Source organism: Emydura macquarii, unplaced genomic scaffold (genome assembly GCF_026122565.2).
Source record: "Emydura macquarii macquarii isolate MOO-44397 ecotype Brisbane River unplaced genomic scaffold, CSIRO-AGI_Emac_v2 contig_1045, whole genome shotgun sequence".
In the NCBI taxonomy this organism is placed as follows: Eukaryota; Metazoa; Chordata; order Testudines; family Chelidae; genus Emydura; species Emydura macquarii.
The window spans coordinates 21,078,134-21,104,981 of record NW_027131182.1 but is presented as its reverse complement, the minus strand read 5'-3'; the positions used below and the strand labels follow the sequence as shown (position 1 = coordinate 21,104,981).

The 26,848-nt window shown below is 39.2% G+C and overlaps 1 protein-coding gene across 3 annotated transcripts in view; it reads left to right on the top strand.

Annotated features, from left to right (window-relative positions):
• Window positions 1–26,848, top strand: part of ARL15 (ADP ribosylation factor like GTPase 15) — a 287,229-nt gene that overhangs the window by 165,174 nt on the left and 95,207 nt on the right. The window lies entirely within an intron of this gene.

Genomic DNA, 26,848 nt, shown 5'->3' with positions numbered 1-26,848 from the left:
TTGCCTTTACAGTTCCAGTTTAGCAAAACTATAGGTTGATTTATAAAACTCCAGAAAGCTGTAGATTTCTGTAAAGCATGTGATTAAAGATGATACATGTTTTCCAACCATAGTTTCAATACAAAAACATATTATTTTAGATGTTTCATCTGTATTTTTATCAGCCCCTTGACAATGTTCTCTTTAGAGAACAAGTATATTTTACTCTCAAGTTGTAATATCTCAAATATTTTAAGCTTTCAGATATCCTAACGTGCAGTATCAGCTGTTTGTGAGGGTGTTTTTTTCTAAAACATACTACACTGATATAATAGTGAAACAAGAGAATGGAAATCTCATTTTGATGCTGCAAATGGTTATGTACAATTTTAAATGTATACTTATTTTCCCAGTCTGTCTGATGTAAATCTTGTAGTTTTTCTTGCTCACATAGGCTCTCTCTCACGTAGAAGATAACCACAACCTTCAGAACCCCATAAACTATGGAATGGTTGGAGACTGGCTGCACCGCAGTCCAGTCTTTTGGGGAGATGGGTTGCAAGGCTGAAACTAAACAAACTGGAAACATCAGTTGCTCAGAGATGTGTTGCTGCTCAAGGAGGCAGAAAGCATTTGCTAATCTGTATTCTAGACCTAAACCATACATCTAACTGTACATAAACTCTATACATTTTAAAAATAAAACCAAAACCCTACTAAAAGAAAACATACACTACCATGCACACAATTCTCTCTCTCTCCTCAGAGAGAATATTGTGTGTGCAGTATAGGGGAGAGAAAACAAATCAGACATGACAGATGTTAGTCATGTCATTGAATGTGCTACTTGAAGACACTCAGATGATACTGTAATAAGGGAAGAGCCTAGACAGATCAGAATAGAATTAAATCTCTGTCCCTAACCTCTTGGACTGCACAGGCTGCTCAAGACACTAAATATTAGAGTTGGAGTATTACCCATGCAAGGACTGAAGATGGGGAAAAGTAAAAGTCTTACAAGGGGAAATAGAAGGAATGGAGGGAGTCTCTAGATTGATTGTTCATTATTTTCTCCTAAACTAAACTCTGGGAGATACCAGAGTTGCATCATGTGGCTAGTTTAAAATTTCTTTATGCTTGGTTGACCTCATATCATTCAGGAAAAAACCCTGGGATGTCAGAGGAAATGCAGATCCTATAAATCTTATTAAGATACTGTGTACTGTATCTTCTGATGTCACTTTCATGAAATTGATTGCCACATCTAGTTGTTGCTGGCTGTAGGAATTGGAACCTGCTTTGACAAACATGTGAGGCAAAATTAGCATTACAGAGCTGCTGCTTAATGATTTCTTTACACTGAATAAGGCCCTTAAAGCTTACTGTTGTGAAAAAGGTGTTTTGTCAGTTGTGTATATTCACATAGAAAGGCAAGCTAACTTGTTTAGCTGAAAATCAGACATTCCACAGTGTTTGCTCAAAGATGTAGTTTTGCATCATGTTAATACTGAGAGCGTCTTCTATTTCTCCTGGATTATTTGAAGCCCAGTAGCATACCATCACAAAAGTACCCTCTATTTTAATTTCAGGGAGTTGCTCATGGAGTTTTTGCTTGTCATTTAGAGGTAGGGGCGGGGGAATGGGAAGCATATTGGTGTTATCCTGAATAGAAGTAAAACTAAAGAAAATTAAGTCTTTGAAGATATACGAGGAAATGGTTTTCTTAGATGAAAGAAGTGATATCAAACTTTTTCTGTATTTAATTCTTTGGTTAGCACATATTCTTGAAATGTGCAGTAAATAGTGAATGTAGACTTGTTGGTATTCACAGTAGACACATCTAAACATAATTAATTCCCCTTTGGCAAATACCATATTCTGTAGTTGATCTAAATGTACTCTTTGCTATAGAGCCTCAGGGATTGCACCTGAATTTCATTAAGAAAGTTTAAGTAATACCCAGAGGAATCTACCATTCAGAATTGTTTGAAACTGGTTAAGACAAGATGAGATGTAGCTTTGCTCTCTGTATAACCACAGTTTTATTGTTTGCTGTTTTCTAAGATATTTAGTTGCATCAACAGTCAATAGAATACTGTCTGTAAATACTGTAAAGGATAGTAAAGACTGCTCTTATGCCAGAATTGTCAAGGTACGCTATATTTCATAATCATTCCCGTCAATAAAAAAATGTCAGATTAAAGTGAATAAAAAGATAGAGATATGTTGCAGGGCATAAAAATTAGTTATGGGGAGACCTGACAAGGCTGAGACTGGGTAAGTGTCCAAAAGTTAAGATGCTTTATCCAAGCTTGGTGGAATGAGCTGCCAACACCCTCTCCCCTTCCTGTTATTTTGTCTCTTGGTGCTATCCTAACCAGTTACCTGGATGTCCACTCAAGACAAATCTATTATTAGCTGTCTTAGATACTGTAGAATATTACTGTATGATAAATATATGATTGATATATACCATACATAAAATTCCATATAATCTATCATTCATTACATCACACAAATAGATGTGAAAGTTTCTAAGCTGTAACCAGAGTTCTTTGAGATGGACTCTGCACATTCATATTCCTGGGTTGTGCTGGCTGGGTATAAAACTTTATACTGGGTAGAACTTTAACTAGCAACTTCCGCTGGAGCACTGTAGTGTGCCTCCCACTCTTACCCTCACTGTTGGCGAATGTTCTGAGGACAAAGCTATAAAAGGAGGCAAGGCGCTGCGGCCGTCTCAGTTCCCTCCTACCTATCATGTCTAGCTGACGCACTTCAGGAACTGCTCAGAGGTTTGTAAGAATCTTCTCTTCAGTGCCTTTTATATTAATCCAAGATTAGTTTTAGATAGATCTTTTAGCATACTTTAGTGTAGATTGTTCTTTGGTAGTGTCAATATTTTAGATACAACTAGTTTTAGTGAGGTGTCCACCTTCCGTGCTCGGATGGCAGATCCGAAGACCAAGAGTAATGATATCATATTTACCACCTTGTAATATCCTATATTATATAAGATAGCTAATGATTGATTTTGCCTGAACTGGACATCCAGATAACTTTCTAGGAGTTTTTCTGCTGCTTTTCTGCACCTCTGAAAAGAGAGAGGACCACACTTGCCTGTTTTCCAGTTGTAACATACTTCTGTCACACAGGTCTTTTTGTAGATTATTTTCAGGGATTCTGATATTTCCTCTGCTAGCTCGTCTAAAATTCTTGTGTGCCTCTATTCCAGACGTGCAAGTTTGTAATTTTTTTTCCAGATGAATTTTAACACACAGTGTAAAGTTTTTGATTGGAGACGTGGTAGGTAACATTTGAGAGCTGCTAATTTGCTCTTGTAGATGTGAGAAGAATAGAAAAATTATGATTTTTTTCCCAGATAAGGACGTAAAGCTTTTTATAGGGTTTTTAAAACAAAACAGAGTGAAATTGTAAACCCATTAGCTTCTAAAGAAAACAGAAAATTTCTTAATGTTTGCTTGTTAAAAAAGGATACAGACAGGCCTGGAAATATTGCTTTTCCAGGTTCCAGCAGGAAAATTCTTCTCTTATATGTGGGGAGGGAAGTGAGTTGATGGAATGTTCTGACTTCACATTTTCCTTTGGAAATATGGGGAGAGAATTCATTACTAGATGTCAAACCTTCTGTAAATTAGAGGTTAACAAGAGTTTTCAGAGATTGTGGCTAGATCCAGATATTTTGCATTCCCATGCTGTTTCTAGATAGCTGTGCCATATCATGGTGGATGAGGTAACTTTAGGAAGCACTGCCAAGAAGGCAACATTAGATCGGTATTGGCCATTGTTTTATTACTACTTAGGTGAATTCTGCCTTTTTAGACAGATTCCTTCATTAAGTATGTGACAACATACCACTTTTAGGGAAGCTTTGTAGTGTGAGATAGAAGGATATATACAGAGAGAGAGAGGCAGGCAAATGAAGCTTTTAAAGCAGGTGTTCCCAAACTTTTTCTTCTTGGACCCCCTTTGAAAATATTTCAGGCTGTGATGACCCTCCCCGCCCCAAAAAAGTGATGACCCTTTCATGCCATGCCACTCCCCCCATGCCATGTCACCCTTACTTCTGCGCTGCTGCCGGGGCCAATGCTGCCTTCAGAGCACCCAACCAGCTGCTGCTGTTCTCCAGCCACCCAGCCTCTGAAGGGCTCTGGCTGTCAGCCATGCATGGAGGCCATAGCCACATCATGCATAGGGGCTGACAGCTCACAACTCCCCACATAATAACCTGGTGACCCCTTGAGGGATTCCAACCCCCACTTTGAGAACCCCTGCTTTAAAAACTAGTATGAATGTAACTTTACCAAGATAGATGGTGGGTAAAATTTTCAAAAATGCCTACTAATACTAAGTGCCTTATGTCACTTTTGAAAATGGGAGTTAGGTGCCCCCAAATCATTTAGCACATACAGTCTTTAAAAACCCCTATTGTCGGGTTCCAATGCTGATAGCAGAGGATGAGGGAGGATTCCACTGCTGATGGCAGAGGATGCGGGATGGATAAAGCACAACAACCAATATGATTGCAAGCAGAATCGTTTATTCCATCTTGTTCTCCAGCTTATATACCTTTTTATCATCTTTGCATACAATGGTCACACAATTGCTGATTGGCTATTATATAATTTCACACACTTAGCATGGGAACAACATATTATTGGTAGCTTCTAGCTTACATACTTTCTTGTTTACGACCTTGGATACTTTCTACTATCTAGTGGATGGCGGCCAAGTCCGCGGAACTCGCCGCCAGTGAGGCGCCTGAGTGAAAGTGGCCACCTTCCAGCTCCCTGTAGGCAGCCTCACTTGACCCGGTGTCCACCACCAGGCCTGCTGTAACTTTCCACTTAAGTAGGCATCAGGTCAGTGTATGGATAATACACTCCCACACCCTATCTTTTTTTTTAATTCTAAACCAATCCAAAGTACTTTACCAATTATATTTGTTAAGAAGCCAACATTGATCTACAGCTGCCTCTGGGATTGAATCCAGCAGCTAGGGACATGTCTGATGTACAACATATGGCATAAAACTGGGGGGAAATGTTGGCCAGATACTCTAAGCGAAATCCCACATTTTATGAAAAGTGCCATTGTATCTTTAATGTTCACACAGGGAAGAGCCGACTGTGGGCGTTAAGTTCTCTTCTGAAGCACCTATTCATGTTGAACTGCATGGAACTCAGTTTTATTTGCCCCAGAATTATGGTCACAACTGATTCTGTAATCCTAACAACTCTAGATGTTTCAAACCTGAAGCTAACAACATTAAGACATTCTTAATCAAAAGGGGGCTTGTAAAGATGTATGGTACTTTAGTAAGTGTTTGTGCATTAGGAATATAAGCTTCTAACCATTTTTAGAAGCTCTGTTTAAAAGCTTTGAGTTACATGTTACTTAACTTTAACATAAAAATAACAAAGCGCAAACTAAGATACCCTGGTGCAAATAAATTTGTGATCTGTATTCCATCCATAATACTTAATATGCCAAATGCATGTCTTCTTTCTCATTAGTGCTACTTCTTGTGCCTAGAACGTCCTTGTATCCCAGTGTTTCAGATGCCCAAGCTGTCTTCATTCACATCTCTTCTTAAACACACTGTTTCTGCAAGGCCAGCAAAAGAGAACCTGTGTGTGACTGGGGAATCTGTCTGTAGAACTTATGAATTCTGGTCGATATGAAATTGTATGAAGTTTCTTCTTCTGAAAATTGCCCTGATATTGAATGCTGAATCCACCATGGGCTGGCAGGGCCTGTCGCATGTACTCACCAGGCTAGGGACAATGGAAAGTAGTTAACCTTAATGACTGTACTCTGACAACACAATGGGTATGCTATTGAGGTTGGCTAAAGCTAACAGAACCATTTTTCTCCAGCAGCTCAACAGGGGGCTCATGTTTGAAGAATGGAAAATTCCCAACCTGGACAAAGACAGAGGTGATAAAACACAGGTTTACAATGGATCCATAGAGGGGAAGATTTTAGAGAAAGAGACAGGAAGTTTGGGCAGGGGAAGAGAAGTCAGGCATGCTTTTGTAGCAGAGGATGGGAGTACGTGGTTGTTTAGTTGGGGGACCAACCAAAGTCAGAGAAAGCAAGCTGACCTAGGGGAGAGGGGCTGCATGAAGTCAAACTACAGGTTTCAGAGAACACAAAGGACCCTGATCCCAGCCTAAAGAATTCTCCCAAGTGATGAGGAAACTGAGGTGGGGAAATGCAGGTACTGGATGTTTGTTTTTGTGTAGATATATGTATTCCTCATGCTATTCAGCGCAATGGTGTTTTATAATCCTGTGCAAAGTTTGGCTGTGTGTTACACCTGTCTCGTGCCCCTGAAGAGGTAACTGTAAATCCAAATCATATCTGGAGTTTTGGCAGAGGCTGTGTTCAAGCTATTACTGAGGCGTCACCAGTGGGCTATGCAGTTGGACCACAAGGTCTCAGCTCTTAGGGAGGCGGTGCTAAAAAGAGGATCTACACTCTGAGATTGCTATATATCCCAGCCAGGGGCAGTGCATGGATTCAGTTTAGACCCCAGAGGCTTAAAGCAAATGGGGATCCAGCATTTAAATCCCCTCACCACACAGCAGTCTGGTGAGTACTCGGCAGGGGGAACTCTGTGACACCCTGCCAGCAAAATGTGGTCACCACAAACAATCCTCTGACTCTGTGACTGGTTAGCCTATTTAGATTCTAAGCCTCATAGAATAGGATCTTTGTCTTCCTTTGTGACTTTTAGTGCAGTGAACATGTTGGTACTTAGCACATAAGTAAAACTAAGAAAAATCTTCTTCTGTCTATATGAGATTATATTCAATAAAAGTAAAACTTGCAAAGCCTGAGTAAATAAGATTTTTACAGAAAGACTACAACATAACTGATGGGAAAGGACTCGTCTCCAATGTAATGACACAGCCAAGGACACGTGCAGCTAGTCCATGTTTGTTGGCAGTACCAGCCCCAACAGTCCGCTGTGCCCCATATGTAGAATTTACAGCAGCTGGCAGGTTTGCAATTTGTTGACCCTTGTGGCCATGCCCTGGCCCCACCACCCACATACAGAAAAGGCCACAGCAATACTGTGTGGTATGCAGGGGATTGGAGATACCCCCTCTGTGGCCTCTACATGGTCTGCTCTCCTCCCTCATGCAACAGAACTGCAGTGATTCCTCAGGATTTCACCGAGGATAAGCTACTCTTAGAGAATTCTTATAGTTGCTTTTGGCTAAGTTTACACTTTTGAATATGTATTATGTATTTGAATATTTACCGAGTTATTCTGATGTGTATAACAGTACGTACCAATATATCTTACTTATAAGATACAAATGGCTGAGAAGTCGTCAAAGAACAAAGCCAAAATAGTAAAGACACTGGCTCAGTAGAGCCAAAATAGTAAAGAAACTGATCCCATTCCTCAGCTAGTTTAGTCTGCACGTATTATCTGAATGTGTGCCGTTCATAGTCAAAACAACATAGGGAACTATAATGGCTTCTCTTTTTTTTTTTTTTTTTTTTTTTTTAAGAGAAACGTTTCGCTTACCATGTTTGTTACTGTGCTTTGAGAACATAGACTTTACGGTTTGTTTAGCTATGAAGGGATGACAGACTAGGGGGGTAGTGAGGGGAGCTTAGTTTTGGAATGTAAATACATGTAGAGCTCGTCTCCTTTTGTTTAGCATCTCTTTAAACTAAGACAAAAAAAATCAGTGAATGAATGAATAGCAGCATGGTGAAATACCTAAATGTTTGAGTTAAAATTTTTGGATGTTTGAAATCCTATTTGGATCCTTTTCCCAGATCGCAGTGCATTCATATGCACTCAGCAGGAAACTTCATGGAGATGCACGTTTGGGCAGAAGGTCTTTGGCGGTGCTTTTTCTTAACTTGTGTCTTTTCTTCTTTTGAAGAAAGTAATGGCTTAAGTCTGACTGAAGAACAATCTTTTTTGTATGTTCCTTATAAGAATTTACTTATGGTTCACAGATTTTTACCCACCATCTATGTCTGCAATCCTTTGGATTTAAAACAGCATATATCCTACAGCAGACAACAGGAAACACCAAATTAAAGACTTAATGACATACTGCTGAAAGAAGACAAAAGGTGACGAATTATAAAACAGCCAGCTAAACATTTTAAGAAAACTCTGGGGGAAAAAATTTAACATTTGAGCAGCATAAAAAAATAAATAAGGATTTTGTTACACTCAAAACAGATAAAGTAAATAGCACAATGAGAATGAATTACATTGAACTCAGAAGTAAAATCTAAGCATTTTAAGGTAGCAATTCATGAATTTCTTTTAAAAAAAACTTCTACTAAAATAGCAATGGTTACTGAGGGTTTGTACCCTTTCTGAATAAAAGAAACTTCTGTGTATGTTAATGCCACAGTATTCTCTAGGGACTATTTCATGGCTATGAAGAACATGAACAACTTTAAATTCTTGTGAAATGAATGAATGTATGATTTCTAACCTTTAAAAATAATTAGTTTGTCGCTAATGCAACTGTATTTCTATTAGGTTCGTTCTTCAGATATGTTTCAACTATACACTTTGGCTTTTCAACCTCCCCATGCCCTTGTAAATCAAGTTGCATATCCTTTGGTCTCTTGCTTCAGTTCTGGGGAGATGGTGCAGTGAAGGGGCAACATGGGGGAAGAGAGGAAGGAGGCAAAAAGGATATAAATGGAAAGGGAAGGTGAAAAACATCTTTCATTTCCCAGTGGTCTTCTAACTGGGGATTCCTGATGTAATGAACCCTTTTTTGCAATGTTAGTGCTTTCTTTTTAGACTAACAGGATGTGCTACTTCTGGTTTGGAAAGGGCAAGCAGAGTAAACATTTGGCAATAGTCAAAACAATGATACAGCTGGTAATCTGGAGATAGTGAAATTGCATTTACCTTTAGCTCTTCTCCCAGGTTACAATATGAATTCAAGTTTTGTGGCTCAGTGCAGTAGCTAATTCCAAAATCAGATCAGAGAGCGTCTGATGGTAAGTAGTGCTCACACAGCTGAGATGAAACAGCCTCCAATTCAACTAATTTAATTTTACCACAATCACTAGTCAGTCACTACACTGTTCACATTTTTTTTACTACTATAAGCTCTCAAAATTGTGGTGGTGTTTTTTTTTCTTCTTAAAATATCTTTCTACATTCCCATCAACATAGATTGCTTATGTGGTGTAATACCACTTTCCATCTTTTGCCCTTGCATAGACGAGGGAAGGGATGGCATATGGCATGGAAGAATTGGAACGTAGAGGCTTCCACTGTTGGAGATCTATTTTTTTAGTCAAGACTGTGTTGATGGTTACAGGAAGTATTTATTTAAATAGTTAGTACTTGGTGGCTTATGCAAAATGAATTGGTTCTCAGTTCAGTCTATGATGCCAGTCTCCATCACCTGCTTGGTCAATTTTCACGAGCACATTTGTGCTTTCTCTCATGTTGCCCCTCGTGCTTGAGGATCCCTGTATCCGCAAAAGCTACCTCATTGACCTCCTTCAAATCTCTCCTTAAAACTCCTTTTCCATAATACCTACAAAAATCTTAAGTTAGAGGGCTGGTGAGCTAAGACTGCTGCCTTTCATACTCATTGATTCCTTGTACTCCCCCAGTAGTCTAAGGGTATGTCTATACTGACCGCAGCAAAGTTGCTGCCATCAGATCGATCTTTCTGGATCGACTGAGCAATCAGTGTTGACCCACTCAATTGATCAGGAAGTCGACGCAGTAAATCCACCCCCTCAAGTGGCATAGTGCTGCGTCAATGAGAATGCAGTTCCCTTCAGCGCAGTGCAGTGAAGACGGTGTGCAGAAGGGAAGCACAGCAGTCGATGGGAGTTATGCAAGCTACTCTGTGTAGCTTGCATAACTCCCATCGACTGCCACCGAATTTCCAGGTAAGTGTAGAGCAGGGCTTAGTCTTATAGTTAGATTGTAAGTTCTTTAAGGCAAGTTCTTTTTGTTCTGTTTGTACAGCACCTAACACAGTGGGGCCCTGGTCCATTACTAGGACTCTTGAGTGCTACAGTAATAAAGTTAGTTAAATTAACAAATTAGTATTCATATCCAAGAACTCCATGATACTAATAAAACAGCAAGAGTTCTGTGGCACCTTAAAGACTAACAGATTTATTTGGGCATAAGCTTTTGTGGGTAGAAACACACTTCGTCAGATGCATGAAGTGGAAACTTCAGTTTGATACGTGTGTGTGTGTATATATATATATACACATGCAAGGATGGGTGGGTTACATCACAGTGAGGAGGGCGAGTGTTAGCGAGGTTAATACAATCAGGGTGGATGAGGCTGTTCACAACAGTTGATTGGAAGCTGTGAATGTCAAAAGAGGAAACGTTATTTTTTGTAGTGGGCTAGCCACTCCCAGTCTCTATTCAGACCTAGTCTGATAGTGTCAAGTTTGCATATGAGTTCCAGCTCTGCAGTTTCGCACTGGAGTTTGTTTTTGAAGTTTTTTGTTGAAGTATGGCAACTTTCAAGTCTGTTACTGAGTGTCCAGGGAGATTGAAGTGCTCTCCTACTGTTTTTTGAATGTTACCATTCCTGATGTCTGATTTGTGTCAATTTATCCTTTTGTGTAGAGACAGTCTGGTTTGGCCAATGTACATGGCAGAGGGGCAGTGTTGGCACATGATGGCAAATATCACATTAGTAGATGTGCAGGTGAACGAGCTCCTGATGGTGTGGCTGATGTGGTTAGGACCTGTGATGGTGTCACTAGAGTAGATATGCGGGCAGAGTTGGCAACGGGGTTTGTTGCAAGGAGTTCTTGAGTTAGTGTTTCTATTATATGGTGTGCAGTTGCTGGTGAGTATTTGCTTCAGGTTGGGGGGCTGTCTGTAAGTGAGGACTGGCCTGTCTCCCAGGGTTTGTTAGAGTGAGGAATAGTCTTCCAGGGTAGGTTGTAGATCCTTGATGATGTGTTGGAGAGGTTTTAGCTGGGGTCTGTAGGTGATGGCCATCACTTCAACTGCCATCTCAGAGAGTACTACTTTAAGTTTAAGAAAAAAAAATCAGTATCAAAAGAACAGTTGATATGATACAGACCTAAATTAGTGTCGCTTGAATTAAACAATTCTGCAGTTCAGTGATGGAAAAATAGTTCATTTATATATTTTGTGTTTGTGGCTATGCAGTAGTCTATACAAATGCAATTTATTGGATAATCTAGTCACAGAAATACCATAGTTAATGGCAACTACCAATAAAACTTTTTTTGTAAACTCAGAGCAGAATTTTAACACATATTAGAATCTAAATACATTTATGACTAAACTAGATTGTTACTTTGTTTAGAAAAATGAGGTAAGATTGCAAATTTAGATTCTGCTAATGCCATACTGTACATGTAATATGTGTAATGGCATATCTGCTAATTTATAAAACAAAACTAATATTTTGTTGCCTTATATTCTTGGATCTCATTTAATTTACTAATGTTCCAAATTATTTTCCACCACTCTGCTCCACCTTTAAAACATGATTACTTTTGAACAATGCTTCTTCAAAACCAGGCTGCCAACCCTGTGATATTTATCTAAATAATATTGTCTTTTTCTGATTGCATTTTAAACATCTTGGAACACTGATGTTTGGATAGTCCCAACTACATTGGTATGCAATTAAAATACCTTTAAAAAATTGAATAAATGAAAGGACAATGGGTAATGAATGCAGAATAGCTAAAATAAATCATTGTAGAACGAAGATACAAAGGCATTAAAATGTATTGGATGAATATTAGAGTGTCTGTATTCGACACATGCACTATTTCTGGAGATATTTTGTAAGTTTTAAAAACATATAGCTGCATAATAATTTTAGTGATTGTGTCTACTAAGATATATTAGTTAAATGACATTAGTTATGGTAAATTTTTCATCATTACAGAGTTTTAGTAGCAATGGCAACAAAATGCAACTTTTTAGTTTATTTCAACATATTTTGTTCTCTGATGTGACTTAGAATGCCTGCACAGTATGGTGTGTGGAATCAGCAGAAATGAAGAATATTGGTAATATCTACCCGATTAGGGAAAAGTATCTTCTTACAAACAGCTAATCTTACCATTTACATAAAACATGTGTGACCTTCAGTTGTGAGGACTATATTTACATATAGTCATAGAAATTAGAAATGGAGCAGGCATTAGAGGTAAAAGCTTGAAAAACACCAGCATTTTCCTTTAAAAAATGATTTACAGCCAATTAGGAGCCTAAGTCCCAGAGATTTTTTCAATAAGATTTAGGCTCCGATGTTCCTGAATCATTTCTGGAAATGGGTCATAGTCTCCTTAAAACACTCAAGCACTTTTGAAAATTATACCCTACATCCAATCAAACATAAGTAATGCAGGATTGTTCCTGATGCTATATTTAAGTACATTATCCTGGCTACTTCTAAAGAGCTAAGTAGCTAAGTCTGGGTTTGCTATATGCATCCTCCCTCATATCAATCAGAGGGAGTTTCTAGATTCATAAACTCCTTGGGGAGGAACTCTTTTTTTTAACAGGTGTCTGTCTATACCATCTTGCACTTTGGGGTCCCATGTCTGATGAGGGCCTCTAATCTCTACCATAATATAAATAATGAATAAAGGGAATAAGGATAGTACTGCCTTAGGGTGTATACTTTTTGTGCTTAAACTCTCAAAAATAGCTGCAGAACCATTAATTATTTGGCCAAAATTGTTTTAACGTGTCTAAAACTATCAATTTCTTATTCTAAAATAGAGTAAGGTAATGATTCAAATCCAGAAGAGTACTCTGAATACAGTTTTCAAAAGCTACAATTAAAAAGTGTGAAAAAGAAAGACGAAGCAAGGGGCCTGGTAAAAGGTTTGTGTTTCTCTTATTCACATGACACAAAATCTTAGTCAAAATACACCCCTGTGATTTGTAGCATCTGGTAGAATGGAGCCTGGAATATGATAATCTTGGAGAAGAAAGTAGTAAACACAAACAGTATAAAAAAGAATCTGGGTTTAAAAAAAAGTAAGCTCCCTAAACAAGCTTGTATGCTGTCAGAAAGCAAAATAAGTCAATAGTCTGGGGAAACGTTTAAGGTAGAACTGTTGGGAGAGGGAGGGGGAAAGTGGGAGTCTGCATAAACCTGATAAACTGCTTTTGTTTAGCTATAGTGATGCAGGCTGCATAAAGTAGAAAATTTGGCTCAATGTCTGTTAAAGAAACTATTTGATGGCAAACCCATCTATTTATCTCATTACTTTTTTGGCCCCTATAAATATAAAATCTGAGTGCAACAGCAGCAGTAGATCATAGTTTGACTAAAAAAGACGTTTCTAGTCCTTTGTCCCAATGAGTTATTCTGTTTTATCAGACTGTTTTATCTGGTTGATATTTTATCAGGTTGATCCAGGTAGACTTTTCTGACCCTAAGTTCTTTGAGCCAGGGACCTATTTTTTTGTGTATGAATATATTGTTTTAAACTGAATTTAGTGCTCATGAAAAGTGTGATGATGAATCCTAGAAATTGAATTCCTCTGTTTGTGCACAGAAGTACAGCACAGGTAGATGCTTTTTTTGTTCTGATTTTACTTGGAAATTGGACGATATTGTTACCAAAATACTAATTAAATACGTTTTGGCAATACGTAGCCTTAAATTGCTGGGACGAATGCAATATTTTCTATATAGTTTTTATTTTACTACTTTTTCCTATTACGACTCAGGTTCCAATCCAGTTAAGGCAGATTTGTGATGTATGCTGGTAAACTCTGAAATCTTTTACAAATAAATGCATCTGCTAACTATCAGTGTCTTTGCTTAATAGGCAAGTTTAAAATCACTGATTATGTTGATGTGCTTCTGATTCTTTCTTCTGCAAAACAGATGAATATTTTATATTCCAAGCATTGTTCCAAATCTCATTTTCTGGCAGTACTCTTACTTCAGTCATTGTATGAGTTAAAGTGTGCTTTCCAGCTCTTGCTTAAACTGCCCAAATAACCTCTACGGAATTAGGTTGCATCAATTTTCTTGTATTCCTTTTTTTTAAAAGCAATGTTAAATTTGTTTCAACAACTTCTCTTGGATTGACTAGAGGAAGTCCAAAAATACCATTTATTATACTGACTGAATTTGTGACATTTCAGTCCTAGCCACTACTATTCAAATTACTCTCTGTATGTTTTCACTGCAGAGGTAACTCTGGTGATCGAACCCAAATCTGAGTACCTGGGTTAGCGTAATCTGGGTGTGGGCAGACACACTGCCAAGCCACACTTGAAATGAGTGCGTCCTCACTGGTCCTATGCTTACCCATGTGCGTAGCTAGGACCTCTAGGCATATCCAGTGGCTCTTTGTGCCACTCCGATTCTTTCCCAATTGAATTGTTGGTCCTTTGGGGCAAGTAGGGAATTGTGGGAAGGCATTAAAGGATTATCAGTACTCCAGTGGTTTGGCCTGCATCCTTAATGCAAACTGGGAGGGTTATCAGCCTGAGAGAAATCCTTATTTTGACTTTAGCCTGTAGGCCAGCTAGCTCGTGTTGAAAGCACCACCGAATTCAGGTCAGAGATTATGTTTGGTTGGGAGGAGGGTTAGGGACAACACTTGAGAAAAGCCTGGGTTAAAACTCTTCAGTGAAGACATACCTGTTGTGTGTCACTCTCTGGGTCCTGTCTCCTGCTCCTAAGTTTATTGTGCCCCCTCTGTCTTTGGCATGGTAACTTGCTTTCTGTGCTATCCCCAATCTTGCTTCCACCTCCAGTCCTTGCTTTTCTGACTCTCTGATGTTGCATAGTTTCAATTTGGTTTCTGCTATTACTGGTAGAGACCGTAAGGAGGAGTTTGTCAATAAAGCTGACCAGACAAAGTGCAGTGGAATGACATCAGTGGGAGTGGAGTGCTCAGCATCTCTGAAAATCAGATTACTTTTATTTAGGGGCCTAAATATGGATTTACGCAGCCAGCTTTGAAAATTTTTGGTCTGCGCCTCTTAAAAGAATTGAGAATATATGAAAGAATTGAGAAATGCGGTATCCAATGATTTAAAATTATACTTGTCCCAGTATTAGGACTTGCTGTAACCTGAACTGGTTACAAAGAGGACTGTTTTGAGATCTCATACCTTGCAAATCTCCAGTGTTAGGAAAGAAGATGCCATGCTCTCCAATAGCTTGTAGAAAGATGTATAGGCTATGCTATTAGACCTAAAGATCACATTGTGATAGACATCTTCCCTCTTCTTCTTCTTCCTCTTCCTCCCTCCCCAAATCCCCATTCAATTTTCACCTGACTTGAGAGGCCATTATCTCAGGAATTAATGGTAGAATTTTTTCTAAAAGACTTTCGAAAATAACTAGGACTCCCTACTTTCGCATTTCTATATAACATAATCTCAAATTTTAATAAGTCATTATCTGCTAACTTCATGTTGCAAGTGAAGTTAGTAATCAGACAGAATAGCCTAAATTTTAAGCATTTGTATCACCAAATTTTATTTTTGCCTTATTGTTAACTTCGTAAAATTTCTCTAACTGCATACAAAAATCAATATTTGTCCTGCTCTGTGTCTTCCTCTTCCAATGAAATTAGAGAAACCACTTGACTTCATTAGCAGGGTTTTTTTTTTAAATGTTCAAGAGGATCTGCAGTACGTACTGTAGGCATACTCAGGTTCAGTGCAAAACAATCTGTTTCTTTTTCTGTGACTCAGCCAATAATCCAAAACTGAGTTTCTTTAGGTAAGTTAGCTCTGCCTTCACAGCATTAGTATTTTCACATCAAGCTGTACTACCCAGCAGCTGCCCACCTTCCAGCACTCTAGTCAATAATTCCTTAACATCTAGTACTAATCCCTCCCTCCCCTGTCCATTTACAAGGCAAGACTAAAATATTAGCTTTTTATTTAAGTCTGTTGTTTTCTGCACTTAATCATTGGGCCAAAACGGCTTCCCACTTTAACAGGGACCAGGAACAGTTTGTCAATGATAGCATGATACCATGGTCCATGGGGCATAATTAAAAGTGGAAGTCAGCCCTTTTTTGCAGAATATGTTTGACACATCTGGTTTAGACAGTTATAGTGTGGTAGGAGCTAAATGGAAGTTTCTGTATACAGTAGATTAGTTTCAGATGAGGTTTATATCCTCAAATTCAGGTTCATGTAAAAGTATACCAGTGAGACAGCCAGCCATGAAATGTGCAAAGTCATCCACTGAATAGGTGAACATTATTGTCAGACCTAAAGCAAAACAACCATGTGTAGCAACTCCAGAAGAAAATGTAAAGAAACAAAATAGTCACTCAGAAATGAGGATAGAGAAGAGTAGATTTCTTACACAAATCATGTTCTCTTCCTGCTTTCGCTACCATAGCACAGTTGATCTTGTTTTCTTCCACACTCGCCTTCAGTGTACTCTTTATATAGAATACTTCAAATCCATCACTATAATTATGTGACTTGAAATTCATTTGTCTTTCAGTGTATTGTTGCCTGTGTCTTGTGGGTTGCCAAGACATACTGTTTTCTCATCAAATTTTGAGAATCCCCTTAGTGGCGTTAGCTATACTATGTAAATGATGGTGAACACAAAACACCAAAATGGCTAATAAGGTAGAAAGTAGTTATTTTCAATATCTTCCTCTTGAATAATGAATATAGTACATTGGGGCAATTTAATATTTAGCTGTGGGGTGTGTATCACAGGTGCTGCATACAACTTTGGTACCAGAGATCTGTATACATGTACACAATATAACTTACTTACAAGTTTTTATTATTCTTTATCCATTAAGAAAATAGCTACAGTTTTAAATGTAAGCAAAGAGACCATTTAAAAAACTTTTAAAAGTTTAGAACTGTACTCATTTGTAATAATGACTAGGAGACCCACTGTGAATTGTTGAATTTTGTGACTTAGCAAATTGATAAAAATAAAAACATAATGAATCACAGTGTACGTTGTTTGGATGGTTAATGTGAATTATTTATAATATTTCACAGTGTACTCGTAAATGTTTTTACTATATTTTGTAAAAATAAAGGTCTTTGTAATTCTGATATTTTATGTCAGCTCTCTATTCTTTGCTGAGAAGTGGGGAGAAGTTGCTATTTTGTTGCAGATCAGTGAAGTTCTATTGTATGTGCATCCTTTTGTAAAAGATGAAATAGTGTAAAATGACAGTTGAAGAAACATGGCTACTTCTAAATTTATCTGGAGTTAGATACAGTTTTTCACTGTAGGTGGTCCCAGTAAAGCAATTTCAGATGCAGAAGAGGGGTAATGTTTTTGTTCCCTTGTGTTATATGTACATTATCATGGTTCAAGTTAAAGTACTTCCAAAATAATCGGAACATAAGGAAGTTCATTGCTAGCAAAGTTAATTCAACCAGTCGCTTGCTATAAACCTTGTATTCTCTAGAGTGGATACATTTTGTTAAAAAACAAAGAGTAGAAATGTGTTGTTTTATCATGTAATTACTTAACTGACATCTTTTTATAATAATACATTTGGGTGGTCTGTCCCTGAAACACTTGGTTTGTTAGGAAACATTACAGTTTCCACAAGTAATCTCTAGCTCCTAAATATTTTGAAATAATTTTGCATTGTGGTATTGCATCAGTGCATTAGTCACCAGTTCAACTTTCTAAACTACTGTTGCTTGGCATTGTTGAGGGCTTCCCATTTTTATTCATTATATCAGCAAAACCTTGTGTAATGTATATAATTGCTTGATATAAATGATAAACAGATACTATAATAGCTAGATCAGTATCATAAAGAACCTAATCTGAATCTCATAGAAAGTTTAAAATGACTTCAGCTGCAATGTTTGTGTAGGTGTGGTGACCCTTTTGTATCATTGTGGTTTGCTCTCAGTCAGCACTTTCTGTAGTCCCATTGGGGACCAAGGTGACCTATGAACTTGCTTGCTGCAATGAACCACAATTATTTTTGAGGTTAGACACACTGCTACTGAGTCTAGGTTAATCTTAGCTGCCAGCCTCCCTCTCTCTGTCACACACACACTAACTAACTAACTAACAGGTGTAAACTGCATCAGACCAGAGTTATCCATCTGAAAGCAATCTTCTTAGACTTACCAAATCCTGCCAGTTCAAAACCATTACACCCTTTTACCCATAAATGTTTGAACAGCATGTTTCAACAGAAAATAGCTAATACACTGATTTTTAAGTGGAAATTCCACTTGCACATAATATAGTTGGTGAAAGACCAATTACTTGGTGATTCGGTTACTCACAAGCAGTGTATGGTAGTTTGACTGTAGTATGACACTATTACTTAAAAATTTAAGGCAAAATTTAAGGGAACATTGACTATCTTTAAAAATAAATAATAGAAACAGAAGGAAAAGAAGTGTCAAATTTTACTTATTTTCTTATAGAAGATGTTTAGGTTTAACATTCTTCCCCTACTCTCAATCTGAAGCTCTATCACCCATCCCAGTAACTTTTTTCATCTGAGGCCCACTGCTTTTCACTTGCCTTTTTTGTTTAAAACAAAACAAAGCCAAACTAAATTGAGCTAAACTGATAGCTGAGTCATCAGCTAATTTGGGACTATCCTATATCTTCTTTTTGGGGATATGGAGACAATATAAAATGTCTCCCACAATTTGATAGGCTGAAAGAGTGTACTGTAGTATGTTGCTGTCCAGCAAGGTGTTGCGTGACCCTGGTTTTGTGTCTTGTAAGAGCAATGAAAGATTTTAAGCTAGAACCTCTTGATTCCTTGCTATTGCACTCTGTGCATACTGTGTTGGTAACAGTTGAGTGAAAGTAAAATGTTCATATATCTCAAGTGCTCTGTCAACGATTTAGAGATTGAAATATCATTCATTTGCATGTGAACTAATAGAGCATAGTGGAGCAGTGCAGTGCAGGAATTTGGTGCAGGGAGGGAAGGACTGAAAAGACAGTGGAGGGGTGAGGGGTTTGTTCATAGATGGAAATTCTGGTCTGGACAGGAAAGTTGGTTGGGAGAGTGTGACCCCTTCTAACCCCCAACATCTTTCTCCAGGTTGCAGGCTTCAGTAGCATGATGTAAAGAAATGCTTGAAGGTACTGTTTTTTTCTAGTTGCCTGGGACAGTTTCCAGAGCTTAACTGTTTGTTCTCTGATGAAAATACTAATTTTCTAAGATGTATGATTAGTGTAAACAAAATGTGTGTCATCATTAGTCCCTGTTGGGTCAGTCTCAAATTCCAAACCTGGTACTGCTGAGGAGTTGCCTCCTATATTAACTATATTAAAGGTAGGATTAAAGGTTTAGATTTAAACAACAACAAAAAGGACTGTAGCTGCACTTGACATTTCTTCCATTTTGAAAGATTTTACCTGTTTGAAAGAGATTCTCTGAACTTCACCTGGGGGGATTATCAGGAAAACTGGTAAATGTTTCTCAAATCAGTAACAATTCTTAAGTCTGTCTGTTGCATGTATATCTACAGTTGTGGAGCCTAGTTTATGGTGACTGTAAAAACATTTGAAATACTAACAACTTCCATTGCTATTCCTAACAGTCAAAGTGAGTACCAGGGGTCCTGGATTAAAGATAGAATTCATAAGAGAATATGAAATTTTTTTGATAGATTTGTAACTTATGACTCTGGTTCACCGGCCAATATTGTATCTGGAAACTTGTAAATTTTATATTTTGAGAAATTGCTTCTAAAATCCTAGGTGTAAATTTGAATCCTGATGTGGAAGGTTGTGTTACATATTCCAATGGAACTTGTACTACTTTTTTGAGTAGTGTCCCTATGGGTGCTTCATTTCAGTGTGCATGCAGCTCTCAAGCTCTGGACTGGAGATTTCTAGATCACAGCATCTATTTGGCCTGCACGTGCACCCTATGCCTCCTCATGGCAGATACCAAGACTATCTTAGTATGTGCAGACAACCGCTTTCAGTTTGTTCTCTACTGCATTGGCTTGAGACAGAACACTAGTCTGTCTGCCTAGAGCATGCCAGGCCTTCTCGTTTTATTGCAGTTATATGGTTTAGTTTTAGGTAAGTTTTTAGTATAGTTAGTATAGTTAGGTGAGAGGGTTGTTTTGCCCTCTCTCTTCCCTCAGGAGACTTGTTTTCTCTTGGTAGGACATGCCTGGCTCCCCAGGCTTCAAGTGCTGCCTCTCATGCTGGGAGCTCTACCAGTAAGCACCAGGCACTTCAAGTAGTCCATTGCTTGGGGAGTTCCCATGTCTCCCAGAAGTATTTCTTCTTCTTGGCCCTTAAGTCTATGGCACGGAAGAACAGAGAACTAAAGCTCAGACTGTTAGCTGTGGCAACCACCCTCTGAGCCAGGTCAAGAGATTTTCCCTCTCTACCGCACATCTGTCCCTGGAGAGATCCAGTGCCCCTTCAATTTCAGGGCATGCTTCACCTAAGGAAGGAAAGTCTTTGCAGCCCTTGGGAAAACTCACGGAAATGAGTGCAGAGTCACTCTAACGAGCCATCTCCAAAAAAGACTAGGTCCCTGTCGAGACCCTCAGTCTCCAGGGGTACCATTGAGGCAAAAGACACTTCCTATGGTACCGGCAGGCCTGTGAAGCCACGGATCTCCAAGGACAAGAAGTATGGCTCTGATAGGGTACCGGTACACTCCACCAGTAAGGAGAGCAAGCACAGGATATCATTAAGTTCAGCCCTGCCATCGGTACCAAAGCATCCCACTCAGCCATTGGTGCTATCCAACACCATAACCCACCCATTGGTGCTGACGCAAGCAGCTCAGCTTGCGGTGCCTGTGCAAGCAGTACCCTTGGTATGAAGCAACTAATGGCCCCAGACACTTACAATGCCAGCGGTATGCCCATCATCATCAGTACCATCGTCTTCAGCTATGGTGACTTCAGCTGAGGTGTCAGTACTGGGTTGCTTTCTGGTGCCACAGGAATTCTGATGCTCGAGGGTCCACTTGGTGTCGGATGAACCAGAGTCCTCATGGTTGACAGGTATGGGACGTCTCTTGGTACCAAGACCTCTGACTCCAAGCAGCCTTCCTGTGGCACATAACTCTTCTTCATCTTCATTGGCTGGCCTCCCCATGGGAGGATGTGGGGTGGGAGGATTCCCAATCAGTCTCCTCAGTTTCAATGAGGGGTTCTTTGGAAATCCACTTTTGGCCAGCTGAAGGGAGCACTCTGCAGGTCACCAAGGTTGGTGGAACCAGCCTTGCATGCCACCCACACTTCCTTATGGACCCATGCAATGGCTATATTGGAACTGGTGGGCTGCCTGTCTGCAGCAATTTATCAGACAAGCAGTACCATCCCTCAGGGAGACCAGGGCTTTACATCCTCCCCCTCCCCATCCACCTCCCCCACAAGGGGAGACATTTCAGCGGCTGGAGGCTGGGGCAGATAAGGAAACCATCCATGCGACTCCCATTTCATTGTCGCCGCATGATGAAGTGGTTATGCCTCCACCGCCTTACATGGACCGCCTTGTCTATTTCCACCAGGGTTGGGAACAGATCACCACAGACCAATGGGTCTTGGAAGTCATAAAATGAATTGGATAGCCTGATGTAATGTCACTCCCTCTCTTCCACTCCCTTTCCCTATCTCTTTTCAGGGACCCTCTCACAAGTTTCTGCTGAGGCAAAAGGAGGACTCTTCCCTCTGATTAAGAGTAATAGAACTGGTCCCTTTACCCCCTGGGGTGGTTCTATTCAAAATATTTCCTAATGTCAAAGAATGATAGCGTTTGGAGGCCTATATAAGATTGTTGAACAAGTTCATAAAGCCTCAAAAGTTCAGGATGGTGACTCTGGCCACTATAATTCCTTTACTGGAGGAATCATAGAATATTAGTGTTGGAAGGGACCTCAGGAGGTCATGTAGTTCAACCCCCTGCTCAATGCAGGACCAACCACAACTAAATCATCCCAGCCGGGGCTCTGTCAAGCTGGGTCTTAAAAACTTCTAAGGATGGAGATTCCACCACCTCCCTCGGTAACCAGTTCAAGTGCTTCACCACCCTACTAGTAAAAAAGCTTTTCCTAATGTCCAACCTAGATCTCCCCCACTGCAACTTGAGACCACTGCTGTCTGTGCTGTCATCTGCCACCACTGAGAACAGCCTAGTTCCATCTTCCCTGAAACCCCCCTTCAGGTAGTTGAAGGCCACTATCAAAAATCCCCCCTCACTCTTCTCTTCTGCAGACTAAAGAATCCTAGTTCCCTCAGCCTCGCCTCATAAGTCATGTGCTCCAATCCCATAATTATTTTTGTTGCTCTCTGCTGGACTCTCTCCAATTTGTGTATCTTTTCTGTGGTGGGGGGCCCAAAACTGGACACATTATTCCAAATGTGGCCTCACCAATGTCGAATAGAGGGGAATAAACACTTCCCTCGATCTGCTGGCAATGTTCCTACTAATGCAGCCCAATACGCCATTAGCCACCATGGAAACCAGGGCACACTCTTGACTCATATCCACCTTCTTGTCTGTTGTAACCTCTAGGTCCTTTTCTGCAGAACTGCTGCTTAGCCAGTCAGTCCCCAGTCTGCAGCAGTGCATGGGATTCTTCCATCCTAAGTGCAGGACTCTGCACTTGTCCTTGTTGAACCTCATCAGATTTCTTTTGGCCCAATCCTCCAATTTGTCTAGGTCACTCTGTATCCTATTCCTACCCTCCAGCATATATACCACTCCCCCCCAGCTTAGTGTCATCTGCAAACTTGCTGAGAATGCAATCCACTCCATCCTTCAGATCATTAATGAAGATGTTGAACAAAACCGGCCACAGGACAAGCCTTGGGACACTCCGTTTGTTAACAGCTGCCAACTAGACATCGAGCTGTTGATCACTACCCATTGATCTAGCCAGCTTTCTCTCCACCTTATAGTCCATTCATCCAATCCATACTTCTTTAACTTGTGAGCAAGAATACTGTGGGAGACCATATCAAAAGCTTTGCTAAAGCCAAGATATCTGGTTTTTCGGTCCATGGCTTACAGGATGGTAACTTCCATAATACTATACGCCCATTGCACAGGAAATACCTGTTTCACCATAGGCTAAGATCCTTTCCAGTCTGAGTGCTTTCCTTTGGCCTAGCCTTGGCCCCAATGGTGTTTTCAAAGATTCTAGGGGTAGTGTTGGGTCAATTTAACATTACTGTTAATGATGAACTCTGGAGCTAAACTTCCTGATATGTCTGAGCAATCCTGCTACTTTTTATCCATGCTACTCTAAGAATTCCTGATGCTGTTTGGATAATCAGTATGGACTCACTCTCTCTCTCTCCCCCCCCCCTTTTGAACTGCTGTCAGTGTGTTTGAGCACATATCTATTAAAATAGCCTGTGAAAGCTATCATGTTAGGCATTTAAGGGAGAGCTGAGCACACTTGACCTCTCCTCTGTACTATCTTTGTATAAGGACAACTTGTCTTTATGCCCTCATTTAAAACTTTTCCAGAGATAGTGTCAGATTTCCATCTCCATTAGACTATTTCTCTTCTAATCTCTTCTATAGCCCTGATTATTCTTATGGGTCATCCAGACTAAATAAACTGTGTGTGAAATAGGTGATCAGTTATTACCTGTACATGGCTAAACCCTTCCATAAATCTCTCCAATTGCTTGTAGGATTTGGGGAGAAGTCCAGCAGGGAATCTGTCTCTATACAAATTATATCCAAGTGTAGATAACCTGGATGTGTGTAGGCTTCTTATATAGGAAGTTAAAAGGTCTTGTAGCACAGCAAATTCAGCTAGAGAGATGGCTGTTTGGGTGACTTGCCTGTGTACGTAATAGGTGAGCTATGTAAAGGAGCTATGTGGATCTCACTCTGTATCTTTGCTCAGCGCTATTCTCTCACAGTCATAGCCAGTTCAGTTACTCATTCCAAGAGTGCAGTCCTCCAGTAACTCCAATTAAATACTGGATTCATTAGTACTGCTAGTCGGTCTCTCAGGGTCAGGGTTTGCAGTGATCTATTTATACGGGGGAAAAGATTATCTACTAGCAACTAGAATATATTGCAGTGCAAGTCCACACTCCCCCTCCATCTTACGATTCTATGGAGTAAGATTCTGTACAGGCAGAGAAGAATGAGGGCCTCTTATGGCCTCAGATCAAAGTGAGTCCAGCCTAAGTACAGCCCCAATGGTACGGTACTCTGAAAATTGTTTTGAGACTTACAGCATGTAAATCTTAGACTATGGCTGTGAAGAGGTGAAATATATTTAGTGGTTAGTAATATTTTTTCTCTATACTTGTCTGAAACAATGTAACTGCAGGCAGAATTAGTATAACTGAGCCAAACTTCTGCATGTTACAATGGGCACTGCAGTTCTTAATGTGTGTTTATTTCAAGAATAGGACGCAAGTAAAAAAAATTTTGGGTGGCTTAATGGATGAAGACTTTATTTTTGGAAAAAACCTTACTGGAGAAGAACATGTTCTAATATGGACAAAACTTCAACTATGACTTAGTTCCTGAATTATATTTAATATCACTCATGAGACAATTCTGGACTGGATCTAAGAAGGGTAGAAAGTGTACCCAAGCATGTGTATCTCTCTCATACACACTCATACTTACACACCATGTACATCACATGTAGCTCAGGACATTTGTTAACTGCATATCCTCTCTCTCTCTCTCTCTCTCTGTATGTATGTATATGATGCCTGTATTAAAAAATATTCAGTATTGCTCCATGTTCTTGATATCTTCCTGCTTTATATATTTTAATTTATTTTTAATTATACCTTTAAATTGGTGTGTTTTTTAAAAATGAGATTTTTTTTGGTTGGTGGTTTTGCTGTTACATTTAATCAAAGTGATTAATTCTGAATTTGAGAATAGTCTGGTTAAGGGCACTGCTGCAGGAACCATCTATTTGGACTTAATAGATGACCAAGAGATGTGTCTGAGTGATTTTTATTTAAATTATATCATTTACTGTCATTATTTTCTTGTGTGGCTGCCTGGGGTGAGTTTTCTGCAATGATTCCTAAGCCTAAATCACAATTTATTATTTCCACTGCATCATTTTTGTGTGTGTAGCTCAAGCGAAAAATATATTAAATTTGGCCTTTAAAAACCTTTTGGGTCATTCTTTTCTGTCCCTTTGTGAATTGTATTCCTCTTTTCCTCTTGTGGCCTAGTAGCTGGAGCTGCTTTCTGAATTTCCAGGAAGCTTGTTCGCCATGCTTTTAGAGTCTATTGGACTACAGTTTGTCCTAATGTATTAATGTATATTTTCTTTTGATATAAACTAATGCAGTTTTTAAAAAATCAGTTTTGAAGGGCCATTATTAAATAGCTGAATTCTCAAGCATATTGTAAAAGGAGCTGTCTGATTGTCTGAGATACTCATTAACAAACACCCATAAATTAATAATTATGATCTTTTGTACTTGTTTACAATTTTCATTTCATAATGGCAATAACATATGAGAGTTTATTCCTAGGGATTTACTGCACTTCTCGACTGGTTGATGTCTCTTTGGACTTGAATCAACCAAAGGATTCTCTGATCTCCCACAAATGTGCTATCTGTCATGTCTTACTGTTTTGATCCTTCATATTACTGTATTAAAAAGCAGAAATATTTGAGCATAAGGATTTAAACTTTCATCTTAAAAGAGAAGCGTCTGCTTCTGTAATTTGGGATGTGGTTTAGGTTAAGAATATGCACAAAATAGATGTACTTTACTTGTTAATGGCTGTGTCCAAATATATGTTCCTTTATGGTAATGAAGTGATTTTTAAATAGGTTTAGATCTTTGGTTATGTCTTTAGACACTCTGGTTATGTACTTGGTAAAGGATTTTCGTTTGGAATTCAAATTGTTTTATATATTTGATTAGCAAACGTATTTTCTTCAGGTGTGATTAAAATTCAGTTCTGAAACTTAGAACTTGAACTGACCGGTTTCACAATGCAGTCAGTGTCATGGTTCAATAAATATAATGAATATGTTGGCCTTTATCTTAACTTTCTTTTGTAAGTTTTTATGATTATTAAGTAAATGTTTTGTTTTTCTTATAAATTCTTTGGACTGATCTGGATGTCCCTGGACACGTCTATGCAGTCTGCTGTATTTTGGCCTCTGGATTGGAGTTTAAACTGGTGTTTTGGATCTGCTCAACTGTGCCGCTTAAGCTATGATGATTGTCATTTTTGGACTAAAAAAATCCACACAGAATTATTCCCTGAACATTTAGATGTGTTCATTGTTTAACCTTAAAGTTGTTAAGTTTGCAAGCAGTTCAAACAATTACTATTTTATAGAGTCCATCCTGCTCCCAGTGAAGTCAATGGCAAAAACTCCTTTTAATTTCCCTCGGAACAGAATCAGGCTCATAAGGCTTTGCCTCTGCATCACTTCTTTTCCCCTGAAATTGTACAGCATCGGTACCACTAGCACACCTTCATTGGTGCGCCAAACAGTAGGACCCTCTGATGATATGACCAGCAACATGTCTAGACTTCCTCTCAAGAGGTAAGGTGGGTGAGGTGATGTCTTTTACTGGACCAACTTCTGTTGATGAACTACACAGAGATCTTCCTCAGATATGGAAAGGCCAAACCTGAGGTGGAGTTCTACGTAGTTCAAAGGTTTGTCTGTCTCACCAACAGACGTAGATCCAATAAAAGATATTACCTCAGCCATCTTGTCTTTCTGTATCCTGGGACTGACACGGCTACAACAACACTGTATAGACATCCTCTAAGCAGAGTTAGACAGCATGGTGGCTAAACCCTAGCTATTCCCAGGAGTCTTTCATATTTGTATATGGGATGTAATCAACACCAAGTGGTCTTTGGACTAATAAAGGAATGCTTGTGTGGAA